Source organism: Notolepis coatsorum, assembly GCF_963971535.1.
Source record: "Notolepis coatsorum genome assembly, chromosome: 7".
In the NCBI taxonomy this organism is placed as follows: Eukaryota; Metazoa; Chordata; class Actinopteri; order Aulopiformes; family Paralepididae; genus Notolepis; species Notolepis coatsorum.
Window position 1 is genome coordinate 67,858,148 of NC_140171.1, and position 12,559 is coordinate 67,870,706.

A 12,559-nucleotide genomic window follows, 5' to 3' on the forward strand; every position below is an offset into this window, starting at 1 on the left:
GGGGCCACTGACAGCGGAGGACCAAGCCCAAGACGACAAGCTTAATGATGCTCGACGATACGAGTTTGGGGCTAATATTCCGCGACACGAAGGACAAAGGCAGAGAAAGCCTGGGAGTGTTGAGGGAGCATTACATCGGATGGGGAAGGCCCCGAGTAGTGTCCCTCTACGTAACGTTAACGGCTCTGAAGAAGGGGCACACAGAGACAATGACAGAATACATCATCTGAGCTGAGCAGATCATGACGGCCCTCAAGAGTGCAGGAGAGGCACCAGGTGAGGGGCTAATGATGGCGATGGTGATGAGAGGACTACCGGCGTTGTACAGGCCATTCGCGCTACTGGTTACCCACGGTTCAACGGACATGACATTGGGGCAGTTCAAAGCCAAGCTGCTGAACTTTGAGGCCTCAGAGGATATCCACCCAGACGCCGCGGAAGCGGGGGGGATAGCACTGAAAGCCCGAGCGACTCCGAGGGAGAAGGCCAGGCCCACGACGGAGCTGACGTGTTGGCGATGCGGAGAGAATGGGCATCGGAGGGATAACTGCAACAATACGGTCTGGTGCAACTTCTGCAGATCATCGGGGCACACAGACAAAGAGTGCCGAAAGAAACGAGACCAGAGTGCCCGATACGCACATGGGCAAGATGTCGGCCATAGATGAGGCGGCGCCCATGGACAAGATGGCGGCGACGGACGAGGTCAAGGCTACGGACAAGATGACGGCGATGGACGAGATCGCGGCTGCGGCCAAGATGGCGACTGTGGACGAGATGGTGACTACAGACAAGATGGCGGCGACGGAGATCGTGAGACGAGTCGAGATGACGCCCAGAGAGTGGCAGGACGAGAGGACTTCGTTTTCGGGGCGCAGACTATGGGCGTCATCCCGGCCAAGGCAGCACCGGCAGTTCTCGAGGAGGGGACTGATCGTGGACACAGGTGCGTCGTCCCACATCATCAACGACAGGAACAGTTTCAAGAACTTCGATAAATCCTTCGAGCCGGAGGGACACAGCATGGAGCTGGCAGACGGGAAGCGCACCTACGGGTTGGCGCAAGGGAGAGGAGACACACAGGTACGCCTTATAGACAGTAAGGGACGCCGGTGTACAGTGACGTTAAAGGACGCTCTATATATACCCTCGTTCCCACAAGAACTATTCTCAGTCCTCAGTCAAATCTGCTACTGCTAACGGCGCCGAAGTGTTCTTCAGTGAAGGTAAAGATGTTCTTGTAGAATGAGATGGTACACGGTTTAACATCGACGTATATGGGAGAATGTATTACCTACAAACGGAGTGCAATAATAATGACAATGTAATGTAACTGTCAGTCATGACATCCAGATGAAATTATGGGTCATTGTAATCACGAGGATTTACTAAAGCTGCAAGCAGTGACAGACAGTATGCACATTAAAGGTGAAAAGCATAGACCTGACAAAGAATGTGAAGTTTGCATAAGGGGGAAGTTTACTCAAACAAGGAACAGGGACCCCACGGAGAAGGTAAAGAGACCACTGGAGCTAGTTAACACCGACCTAGCCGGTCCAGTAAGGAACGAGTCCATAGGTGGCTTTAACTATGTACAGTCCTTTACAGAGGTGGGTACAGGCGTAGTGTTCGTCTATTTCCTTAAAGCAAAGAGTGATGCACTCCAAGCCACGGAAAAGTTCCTTGCCGATGTAGCCCCCTATGGGGACGTAAAATGTTTGAGGTCAGACAACGGGACGAGTTTACAAACAGAGAGTTCCAATCACTGCTGAGAAAGAACAGGATCAGACACGAGACGTCATGTCCCTACTCCCCACATCAGAATGGGGTAGCAGAGAGGGAATGGCACACCCTTTTTGAAATGGCCAGGTGTAAGCTAGACGATAGTAACATACCGAAGAGCCTGTGGCATTATGCGGTACAAGAAGCTGCTTACACCAGAAACAGGTGTTTTAATAAACACACAGGCACCACCCCATATACAGCAATGACTGGGAAAAGATATAATCTAGCCAGAATGCACAAATTCGGATCAGAAGCAAGCTTGAGTCCAGATGTGAAAAAGGGCTCTTTGTAGGACACGACAGAGGGAGCCCAGCACTCCTAGTCTACTATCCCGGTAAAGGGAAGGTGCAAAAGCACAGACTAGTGAAATTTGTCACCAAGACAACGTGCAAAATCGAGACACAGACAGAGGAGCCATGGCTGGACTCCGGGGTAAGGTATGGAGGGACAGAGACACCACAGCCTAGCGTACTGAGCACAGGCGTGCAAGCAGACAGCCAGCCACCCCCAGAGGGCGATGACGAGGAGCACCCGAGGGTGATGTCAAGTGCCCCAAGCAGTGAGAGGTATCCCTCAAGGGAACACAAACCCCCGAAATATCTGATAGATTATGCCCGGAGAGGAAGTGACGAGGATGACAGTACACTCGCCAATATTGATTACTGCTACAGAGTGGTGTGTGGCGTGCCTCAGTCTTTTAAGGAAGCCTATAGTGTCCCCAGAGTCGAGTAAGTGGGAGAGAGCGATGGACGAGGAGATGAGGTCCTTAGAGGACAACCACACCTTTACCCTCACAAGATTGCCAGAGGGCAGACAGACAGTGGGAGGGAAATGGGTGTACTCAATCAAGGAAGGGATCGAAGGCCACGAAAAGTACAAAGCGAGATTTGTAGCTAAGGGTTTCAGTCAGAGGGAGGGGATAGACTATGGTGAAACATTTTCCCCCACCGCCAACCTGACCAGTGTAAGGGTAGTGGTTCAGAAAGCAGCTGAGGACAATCTGATTTTACATCAGATGGATGTGAAGACAGCCTATCTGCACGCAGCCATAGATAGGGAGATATATATGGAACAACCTGAAGGTTATGAAAAGAAAGGGGGAAAGCTAGTGTGCAAGCTAGAAAAATCCATTTACGGCCTGAAACAGTCTGGGCGAAATTGGAACGAGATGCTTCACACATGCCTCATCAAGGATCACTTCCTACAGAATCCAGTAGACCCCTGTGTTTACTCAAGGGAGTCAAAAGAGTCAGGAAAAGTGATAATCGTCATTTGGGTGGATGATTTGATCATCGCAGCAGACAACACTAGGAACCTAGATCAGGTGAAAGGTATGCTCTCCACCAGATTCAAAATGAAAGACCTTGGCAGGTTAAAGCATTTCCTAGGCATGGACTTTGAGCAGTCGGCCAATTGTGTAACAGTATCCCAGAAGAGATATGTGGAAAAGATCCTGAAACGTTTTGACATGCAGGAATGTAGAACAAGGGAAACACCATGTGATCAGAAACTTGATTACCAGGAAGATGTAAAAATGCACAGGGAAGCCGTGGGTAGCCTCATCTACTTAACAACATGTACCCGCCCTGACCTATGTTTTGTAGTGAGTAAGTTGTCACAGCATTTTGCTGATCCCACAGAGGAACACTGGATTACGGTAAAACATGTTTTTCGTTATCTCAAAGGTACAGTAGATAAACTGCTTTGTTTCAGGAAGAGCAGCGAGGGCTTGGGGCTTGGAGCCCTGCGGTGATGCAGACTGGGCTGCTGACATCGCAGATAGAAGGAGTACTACGGGATACCGTGTTGGTTTGGACGCGGGCAGCTCACTGGTTTCATGGAAAGCGGGGAGGCAGCCCACGGTGGCACTGTCGACTTGTGGGGCCGAGTGCATGGCTCTGGCCGTGACGATGCATCATTTCCGACCTACAAACAACTCTTATATGTTGTGTAGACGTTTGTGTAGATGTGGTGGCCGCTAACGTTACATTTGTTCCTAATGTGTGCTCAGTGCTCAGTATGTATGTAATGACGACACGACACACAAGAGTAATAATTATTTGTGTCGTGTCATCATCACTGAGCACACTGAGCACACATTAGGAACAAATGTAACGTTAGCGGCCACCACATCTACACGAACATCTACACAACATATAAGAGTTGTTGGTAGGTCGGAAATGATGGAATAGATTTACCAACAAAAAAAGGTGTTTAACCTCCTCATACCTTATTAAAAGCGTGGGGCAGGAGCAGCACGGATAACTTGTGCTTCCATTCAAACAGACGGCAACACAAGACACGTGACGTCAAGTCTCGCTCGCGTGAGACTTCCTCTCTAGATACTCTTCAATACCTGGCCACGGTGCTCCTGGGTCCTAGTGCCCCCCCATGTTACACTATATGTCATGCACATGTATTTTATGTTAATAAAATTGCATTTATCTTTAGTCCTAATTCTGTCACTGTTTGATGTCACAAAGAAGGGTGTATCCGAAAGCTGCCTACAACATTTGTAACATGTGATGAAAAAGTAAACAAATAATTAACTGTTTTAGACACTTGTTAATGATGAATAGGCTTCACTTTAGATTGGCCCCCACGATAGCATCTGCAAATGATTTATAGATGTTTTATGAATGTCTTAACAAATCATTTGTTGAACATGAAAAATAAATGGAGATACAGTATAGTCGTTTTTTCATATCCATTTTTCAAAGCATCTACAAATGTGTTACTACACATTAAACAACATTATTTAATGATGAACAAATCAAGTACAAACAATGTTGATAATGAGTTATAAATAATGTAGAACTAATCTGTAAATGTTATACAAATATAGTTATAAATGATTTAATAATCATTTATGAATGTATATAAATGGTTTGTTCATGATTAGTTCATCATCTACAAATACCTTATAAATGTATTATAACAGGGTGTTATTATAAAGTGCTACCGGTTTGACTAAGATTTTTATGAAATTTTATTGTAAAAAAAAATATATATATACCACCATTAGCCTTTTCATGTCACGCACCACCTAGAGGGCGCTCGCGCACCACAAGGGGTGCGCGCACCACAGTTTGGGAACCACTGGTCTAGAACAACTGCTCGGAGGGATGGATAGCTATGTATGTAGGAGGACTGTTGTTTGTGGGGACAACCAGGGTACTATTGCCATTGCGGGAGGCCCTGTGTGCCGACAGAGGTGTGGGCATGTGGATGTGGAGTACCATTTCATCGGATCTGTCATCAGGGAAGAAAGGATGACACTGGTTTGTTGTCCAGCAGATGACATGGTGGCAGACGCTATGACGAAGCCTGCTTCAAGGTTGAGGCTGAGGAGATTTGCAGAGGTCATGTTTGGTGTGTAAATATTGACTGCCATGCTCTTTTTGATGTTCTAAGACTGTTATTTTCTTTGTAAATTGTTTTGAAGAGTTCATACAGTGTGCTAAGCAACCATAAGTGGGAGTGTTGAATCTAGAGGTTGTATGTATGGTTGTAACTAACTGTAACTGTCCTCTACTGCTCCCATGACTGCATATATATCTGTGTCCACTGGAGGGCGCTATAGGCGGAGCTTCTACTGTCTACGCCAGGTTGGGAGCCTTGGTTCCCTCCTTCTCTTTCTTCTTCCCACACATGATCGCATGAGCTGCTGTGTTATGAGTCAATGTGAATGAATAAACCGCTGCCAGCAGAGCAAGGCCAAAAATAGAAAACATGCCTGTTACGACCCCTGTGTGTCTAAGGGTAAAGGGCTGTAACATAACAGTTGGTTGACAGAAAAGATGGACCACGTTTGTAAACAACAATGATATTTATTGGTAAATGCAAAGGAAGCACATGTAGCTCAGGGGTGAGCCCAGGCCAAAACAACAAACAAACACCACTATACTCCAAATAAACCCAATCTAATCTATGGTAAAAGAAATTACATTACCTAAACTACTCTTACCTAACCAAAACAGGAGAAAACAATATCCAAAGGAAATGGCAGCTCACCCCATCTGTGCTTCCTGAGAAAGGAGGAGAAAAACACATTAATGATACATACAACAAAATGGAAACATAACAAAACAATCTATAGGTAACAATGCTCTCTCTGCGGCCATACAATCACAAAGGCACTTTCACTATTACAAAGGCCTATAAACAAAAAGGGATATTATCAAAGTACAATGCCACAAAATAACACTAGGCCTAGCCTCATGCCAGAGAGAGAGAAAGACTGAAGGGAGAAAGCCATGTTTTAACAGGTGTGGGGTGATCCATGATTGGGGGGTGTGGATTGAGTGTTAGAGTCTGGAAAGCCAACCACCAATCACTGCTGTGTTGCAATAATGGAAGGATTGGCCTGGCAGGGACCAATGGGGAAGGGAACAATGGCTGGAGGGAGGAAACAAAATGGAGAACACACACACATGGAGACACACACTGGGGAATATATACATTGGGATGTAACACCCCCATACATAAGACAAAAAACATGCCTACATAAACTACCAACTAAACATGTTTTTTTTTTCTTTTTTAACAACGAGATAACATCTCTGAGATAACATGTACTTCAAAACAAAGAGCTATAAAAAACTAGCAGTTGGTACAACCACACGGGTCAACAATGACAGAACGAGTTGACAGCAACAGACAACGAGTCGACAGCAAAATAGAACAAGTCGACAGCACAAGAGATTTAACACCATCAAATGCATTTTGACAATCAGCTGTCCAAATGAATGGTTTGGACGGGCTACACAGGCTAGTGAGAGAAGTGACGACAGAAGAAAAGTTCCGGCAAAAACCACGGTAATACCCAGCCATCCCAAGGAATCTACGCAATTCCCGCCTAGTAGTAGGCACTGGAAAAGTTGTGATTGCAGATATTTTTGCATCCACCGGACGCACTTGGCCTTGTCCTACCTGCTTACCAAGATAGGTAACCGTAGCCTTGCCGAACTCACACTTGGCAAGGTTAAGGGTCAGGGAGGCTCCAGCTAAGCGGTCAAAGACAGTTTGCAAGGTTGTCATGTGGTCACGCCAGTTGGTCAAATAGACAACCAGGTCATCGAGATAGGCATTACAATTTGGAACACCAGCCAGGACTAGGGTCACCAGTCGCTGGAAAGTGGCCGGGGCATTACGCATTCCAAAAGGCATTACAGTAGATTGCAAAAAATTGTCAGGAGTAACAAACGCCGAGATTTCCGAGGCACGGGGGGTCAAAGGGACCTGCCAGTAATCCTTTAACAAATCTAGTTTGCTAACATAGGTGGCAGATCCAAGGTTGTCAATACAATCTTCCATGCGGGGCAGTGGGAAGGAATCAGGCACGGTGACAGCATTTACCTTTCGGAAATCAGTACAAAATCTAGGAGTTCCATCCGATTTGGGAGCTAACAAGCAAGGTGAACTCCAGGGACTGCAACTTGGCTTGGCTAAACCATGTTTTAACAAATAGTCAACCTCCTGTTGCATCATGGCCCTCTTGGTGATGTTAACACGGTATGCATGTTGCTTGATAGGCACAGCATTGTTAACTTTAATATCATGGGCCAATACAGAAGTACAGGAGGGAACATCACCAAACAGAGCCATGTAGGCCTGAATCAAATTTGTGATGTCCTCTCGCTGCTCCTCAGGTAAGTGTGCTAAGTGAGTGGGCAGGTTCAATAACATCTCAGTGTTGGACAATCTAGCACCCTGATGGGCTGCATTGCGCAACTCCAAGCCATCTACATCCTCACCACTAACGTCAGGAGAGTCCGGAACTATTGGAGTTGAGGCAACAGCAGAGACGGCCAGTCCGGCTGTCTGGTCTGAGGTCTTCACCTGCACACCATCTCTGGAAAAATATGGTTTAAGCATATTGATGTGGCAAACACGAGAGTGACGTTTACGATCAGGGGTGCGAACCACATAGTCCGTATCACTTATCTTCTTGTCTATTGCATACGGTTCACCGACCGCTGGTATAGGACAGAGGGGAGCAGGTGGAATTACCTGGTTTGGCTTTCCGGTGATCTGACAAGTACTACAGGTACGACAGTACTGTGCTACATCGGACTTCAAACCGGGCCAAAAGAAATGTTGAAGTATTCTGTTGTATGTTTTAGTGACTCCCAAGTGTCCAGACCAAGGGTGGTCATGGGCCAAGAACAGTACATGCTGACGATAAACTGCAGGGACAACAATATGATAAACAGTGCTCCAGTCTGGTACCTGATCTGGTAGCCCTATCTCCGATTGTGCATGCTCTGCCAGTCTAGTACCATGGGACCTCCATGTACGCATCAAAACTCCTTCATCCACAAAATAAGAATGCAACTCTCTCCTCTGTTCTGTTTCAAGAGAAGAGAAACATTTTGCAAGAGAAGGGTCAGCCTTCTGGGCAGTAATTAGCATTTCACGAGTAACGGGTAACTTCAAAGCGTCGGAACTAGTTACAGTTGTCTGTGGGGGTACCTTACTATGAGTCGGTGGTTTGTCAGCGGTATCAGAAGTTGGAGCCAGCAACTCCTCCCTGACAAAGGCTGAAGCAAAAACAGAGTCAGACAAATTAATTTCATCACCTCTCTTTTTCAATTGAGCCCGAGTGACAACACTTGCAGAAAAAACTTCAGGGAAGTTCTGTGACAAGTCATCAGGCAGAGAATCTGTGTCTGGGTGATCCAACACTTCCAGCACAGCGTTCACCTGTCCTCCAGCTAAATCATTTCCCATGATAAAGGAAATGCCTTTAACTGGCAAGGAAGGTCTCACCCCTATTTTAAAGAAACCAGTGACCAAATCAGATTGTACATGAATACAGTGTAACGGGGCTGGCACGAAACCCATCTCAATACCTTGAACTAGGACACTAGAACCACAGGAAGATTTCCCAGACAGAGGTAGTACATCAGAGAGGATAAAGGATTGTGAGGCTCCAGTATCTCGTAAGATCTGAACTGTACACTGATCTTTTGGATCCCCCGTCAAGGAAACTAAACCCTTGGAAGTAAATGGCCTGAAACAAGGATCGAGAACATCCTGATCATTGTGCATCTGTTGATCGGAATCAGGTGCCATTTTAATCAGACCAACCCCTTTGGGTTGTCTAAAGTTCTGAGAGGACGGTTGCTGCTTACGTTTCAATGTTAAACAGTCAGAAATAACATGACCAGATTTATGACAGTAGTAACATGTCCGCTCCTCTTTTGAGCGTGGAGGTGACATTTTTGGTCGGGGGTGTGTTAATTCTGAATGGTTGGGGACAGAAGGTCTCTGAGAGAAATCATGGGGGAGAAACGAGTCACGCCTATCTACAAACACAGTTTTATGGGTTAGCGCAAACTCATCAGCTAATACAGCAGCTTGCTGCAGAGTGGACACTTTCTGCTCACTCAGGTAAATTACAATACGCTCTGGCAAACGATTCTTAAACTCTTCTAATAGAATGAGTTCTCTGAGAGAGTTAAGATCTGAGGCCTTGCTTGCTGCACACCATTTATCAAAGAGAGTTCCCTTCTCTCTAGCAAACTCTACAAAGGTCTGGTTGACAGCTCTCCTGTGACTGCGAAACCTCTGCCTATAAGCTTCGGGCACAAGCTCATATGCACGAAGGATGGCAGCCTTCACAGTATCATACAATAGACTATCTTCTAGGGAAAGTGTTGAACAAACCTCTTGGGCTTTACCAGTCAATTTGCATTGAAGCAACAAAGGCCAGACCTCTCTTGGCCAGCGCAATGAAGCAGCAATACGCTCAAACACATTAAAATAAGTATCAACTTCGGTCTCTCGGAACGGAGGCACCAAAGCAATGTGTTTACTTATATCAAAAGTGTGTGATGAATAAGCTGTGGAGGAGGACATACCCGGGCCTTGTGGAGGAGTCGGTGTAGCATAGTTGGATTCACTCCTTAGGACTTCCAGCTCCAACCTCCGCAGTCTGAGCTCTTTTTCCACTTCATGCTCAAGCTCCAACCTACGAATGTTAACAGCCCTTTCATTTTCTGCCTCAAGTTCCATTCTACGAAGCCGATACTCCGCCTCACGTGCTTGTGCCTTCTCCTGAGCCTCCATCTGGAGACGTGCTATTCTAACCTTGACCTGGGCCCCTTCTCGAGACCCAGTCGACACAGGAGAGGTCAAGTGAAAATGTGGCAATGTGACGTTCACACCTGCCTTTTCAGCACCATGGGCTTGCTCCTCAGAAGGCGGTGCTTCTGTAGGTTCACCAGGAGGACTTGCATGTTCATCAGAGACCGCAGGTAAAACAAGCGTCCCCTGCTCCAACAGCTTATCTACCACAAGACACCTGATATCCTGCTTAAGATGCTTTTGTTGAACCGAGAGTTGAAAATGTGTGGCAATCTCCACTAAGTCTGCCTTGCGGCAGCTATCTAGCGCTTCCCAAGTAGGATTGCTCAAGAATTTCCCCAGATCAAAAGTACTAACTGCCATTATTTTTCTTACACAAATGCCATTTTTACACAAATTAATTAATAACTATACAAGTGTAAACAAACACAGTTCACCAAATCCATCAACCAACAATTGAACACGGGTTATAAAATCCAGGCAGAGCCCCCATTTATGTTACGACCCCTGTGTGTCTAAGGGTAAAGGGCTGTAACATAACAGTTGGTTGACAGAAAAGATGGACCACGTTTGTAAACAACAATGATATTTATTGGTAAATGCAAAGGAAGCACATGTAGCTCAGGGGTGAGCCCAGGCCAAAACAACAAACAAACACCACTATACTCCAAATAAACCCAATCTAATCTATGGTAAAAGAAATTACATTACCTAAACTACTCTTACCTAACCAAAACAGGAGAAAACAATATCCAAAGGAAATGGCAGCTCACCCCATCTGTGCTTCTTGAGAAAGGAGGAGAAAAACACATTAATGATACATACAACAAAATGGAAACATAACAAAACAATCTATAGGTAACAATGCTCTCTCTGCGGCCATACAATCACAAAGGCACTTTCACTATTACAAAGGCCTATAAACAAAAAGGGATATTATCAAAGTACAATGCCACAAAATAACACTAGGCCTAGCCTCATGCCAGAGAGAGAGAAAGACTGAAGGGAGAAAGCCATGTTTTAACAGGTGTGGGGTGATCCATGATTGGGGGGTGTGGATTGAGTGTTAGAGTCTGGAAAGCCAACCACCAATCACTGCTGTGTTGCAATAATGGAAGGATTGGCCTGGCAGGGACCAATGGGGAAGGGAACAATGGCTGGAGGGAGGAAACAAAATGGAGAACACACACACATGGAGACACACACTGGGGAATATATACATTGGGATGTGTGCCGACAGAGGTGTGGGCATGTGGATGTGGAGTACCATTTCATCGGATCTGTCATCAGGGAAGAAAGGATGACACTGGTTTGTTGTCCAGCAGATGACATGGTGGCAGACGCTATGACGAAGCCTGCTTCAAGGTTGAGGCTGAGGAGATTTGCAGAGGTCATGTTTGGTGTGTAAATATTGACTGCCATGCTCTTTTTGATGTTCTAAGACTGTTATTTTCTTTGTAAATTGTTTTGAAGAGTTCATACAGTGTGCTAAGCAACCATAAGTGGGAGTGTTGAATCTAGAGGTTGTATGTATGGTTGTAACTAACTGTAACTGTCCTCTACTGCTCCCATGACTGCATATATATCTGTGTCCACTGGAGGGCGCTATAGGCGGAGCTTCTACTGTCTACGCCAGGTTGGGAGCCTTGGTTCCCTCCTTCTCTTTCTTCTTCCCACACATGATCGCATGAGCTGCTGTGTTATGAGTCAATGTGAATGAATAAACCGCTGCCAGCAGAGCAAGGCCAAAAATAGAAAACATGCCTCTTGTACATATTATTGTCGCCCCATAGCCAATTCTGTTAACAATAGAGATCACGGATCTCTGTTAACCGCACCAAGTCTATCCAAGTTAGAATCTTGCACCGCATTCATATTACCCTTGCCCTTAAGAGTAAAATGGATCCCAATACATCCCCACTCTGCTTTAAATGCAAGATAGAGACTGGAAACCACGTCCACTGCTTTTGGTCCTGTGTAAAGCTTCAGAGCTATTGGTTCGACATCGTAGAGGAACTATCTAATATATTTCAGACCCCCATCGAACTGGATCCCCTCTGCCTCTTACTAGGCCTCCCAGATATTCATATTGCCAATTTCAAACATAAGAGACTGTTCAATCTGTTGACATTTGCTGCTAGGAAGAACATTCTGTTGTTCTGGATCAAGGACGAGGTCCCATCAAAGAGGTCATGGCACAATATCATAATGGAATGCATTCCCTGTGAATACATCACGTGCATGCTGCACTCTAAACTGGACACTTTCTATGAGATATGGGACCCATATCTGTCTCATATCGGACCTGCACTGTGTGCCACTGTACTTGGTGGGTTTCCCCATTACCCATAGCCCCCCATAGACCAATGCTGCCTTGTTTTTGTCTGATTGTGCTGGTATCGTTGCCGAGGGAACCGTAATTAATGTAAAGGTGCTTACATATACACGCACACATACACACGCTCACACCACACATATGCACACACATAGAACACACATCACTCACACACATGCAACATGCACGCGTAAATTACACAGGCATATTAAACATTCACACATAAAACACGCACATAGGTAATGCACACGCACACATGGGTAGGTAGAACACACATATATATAGCACACATAGGTAATACACACACATAAGAGCCACATTTATTTTTAATTACATTTTTATTATTTT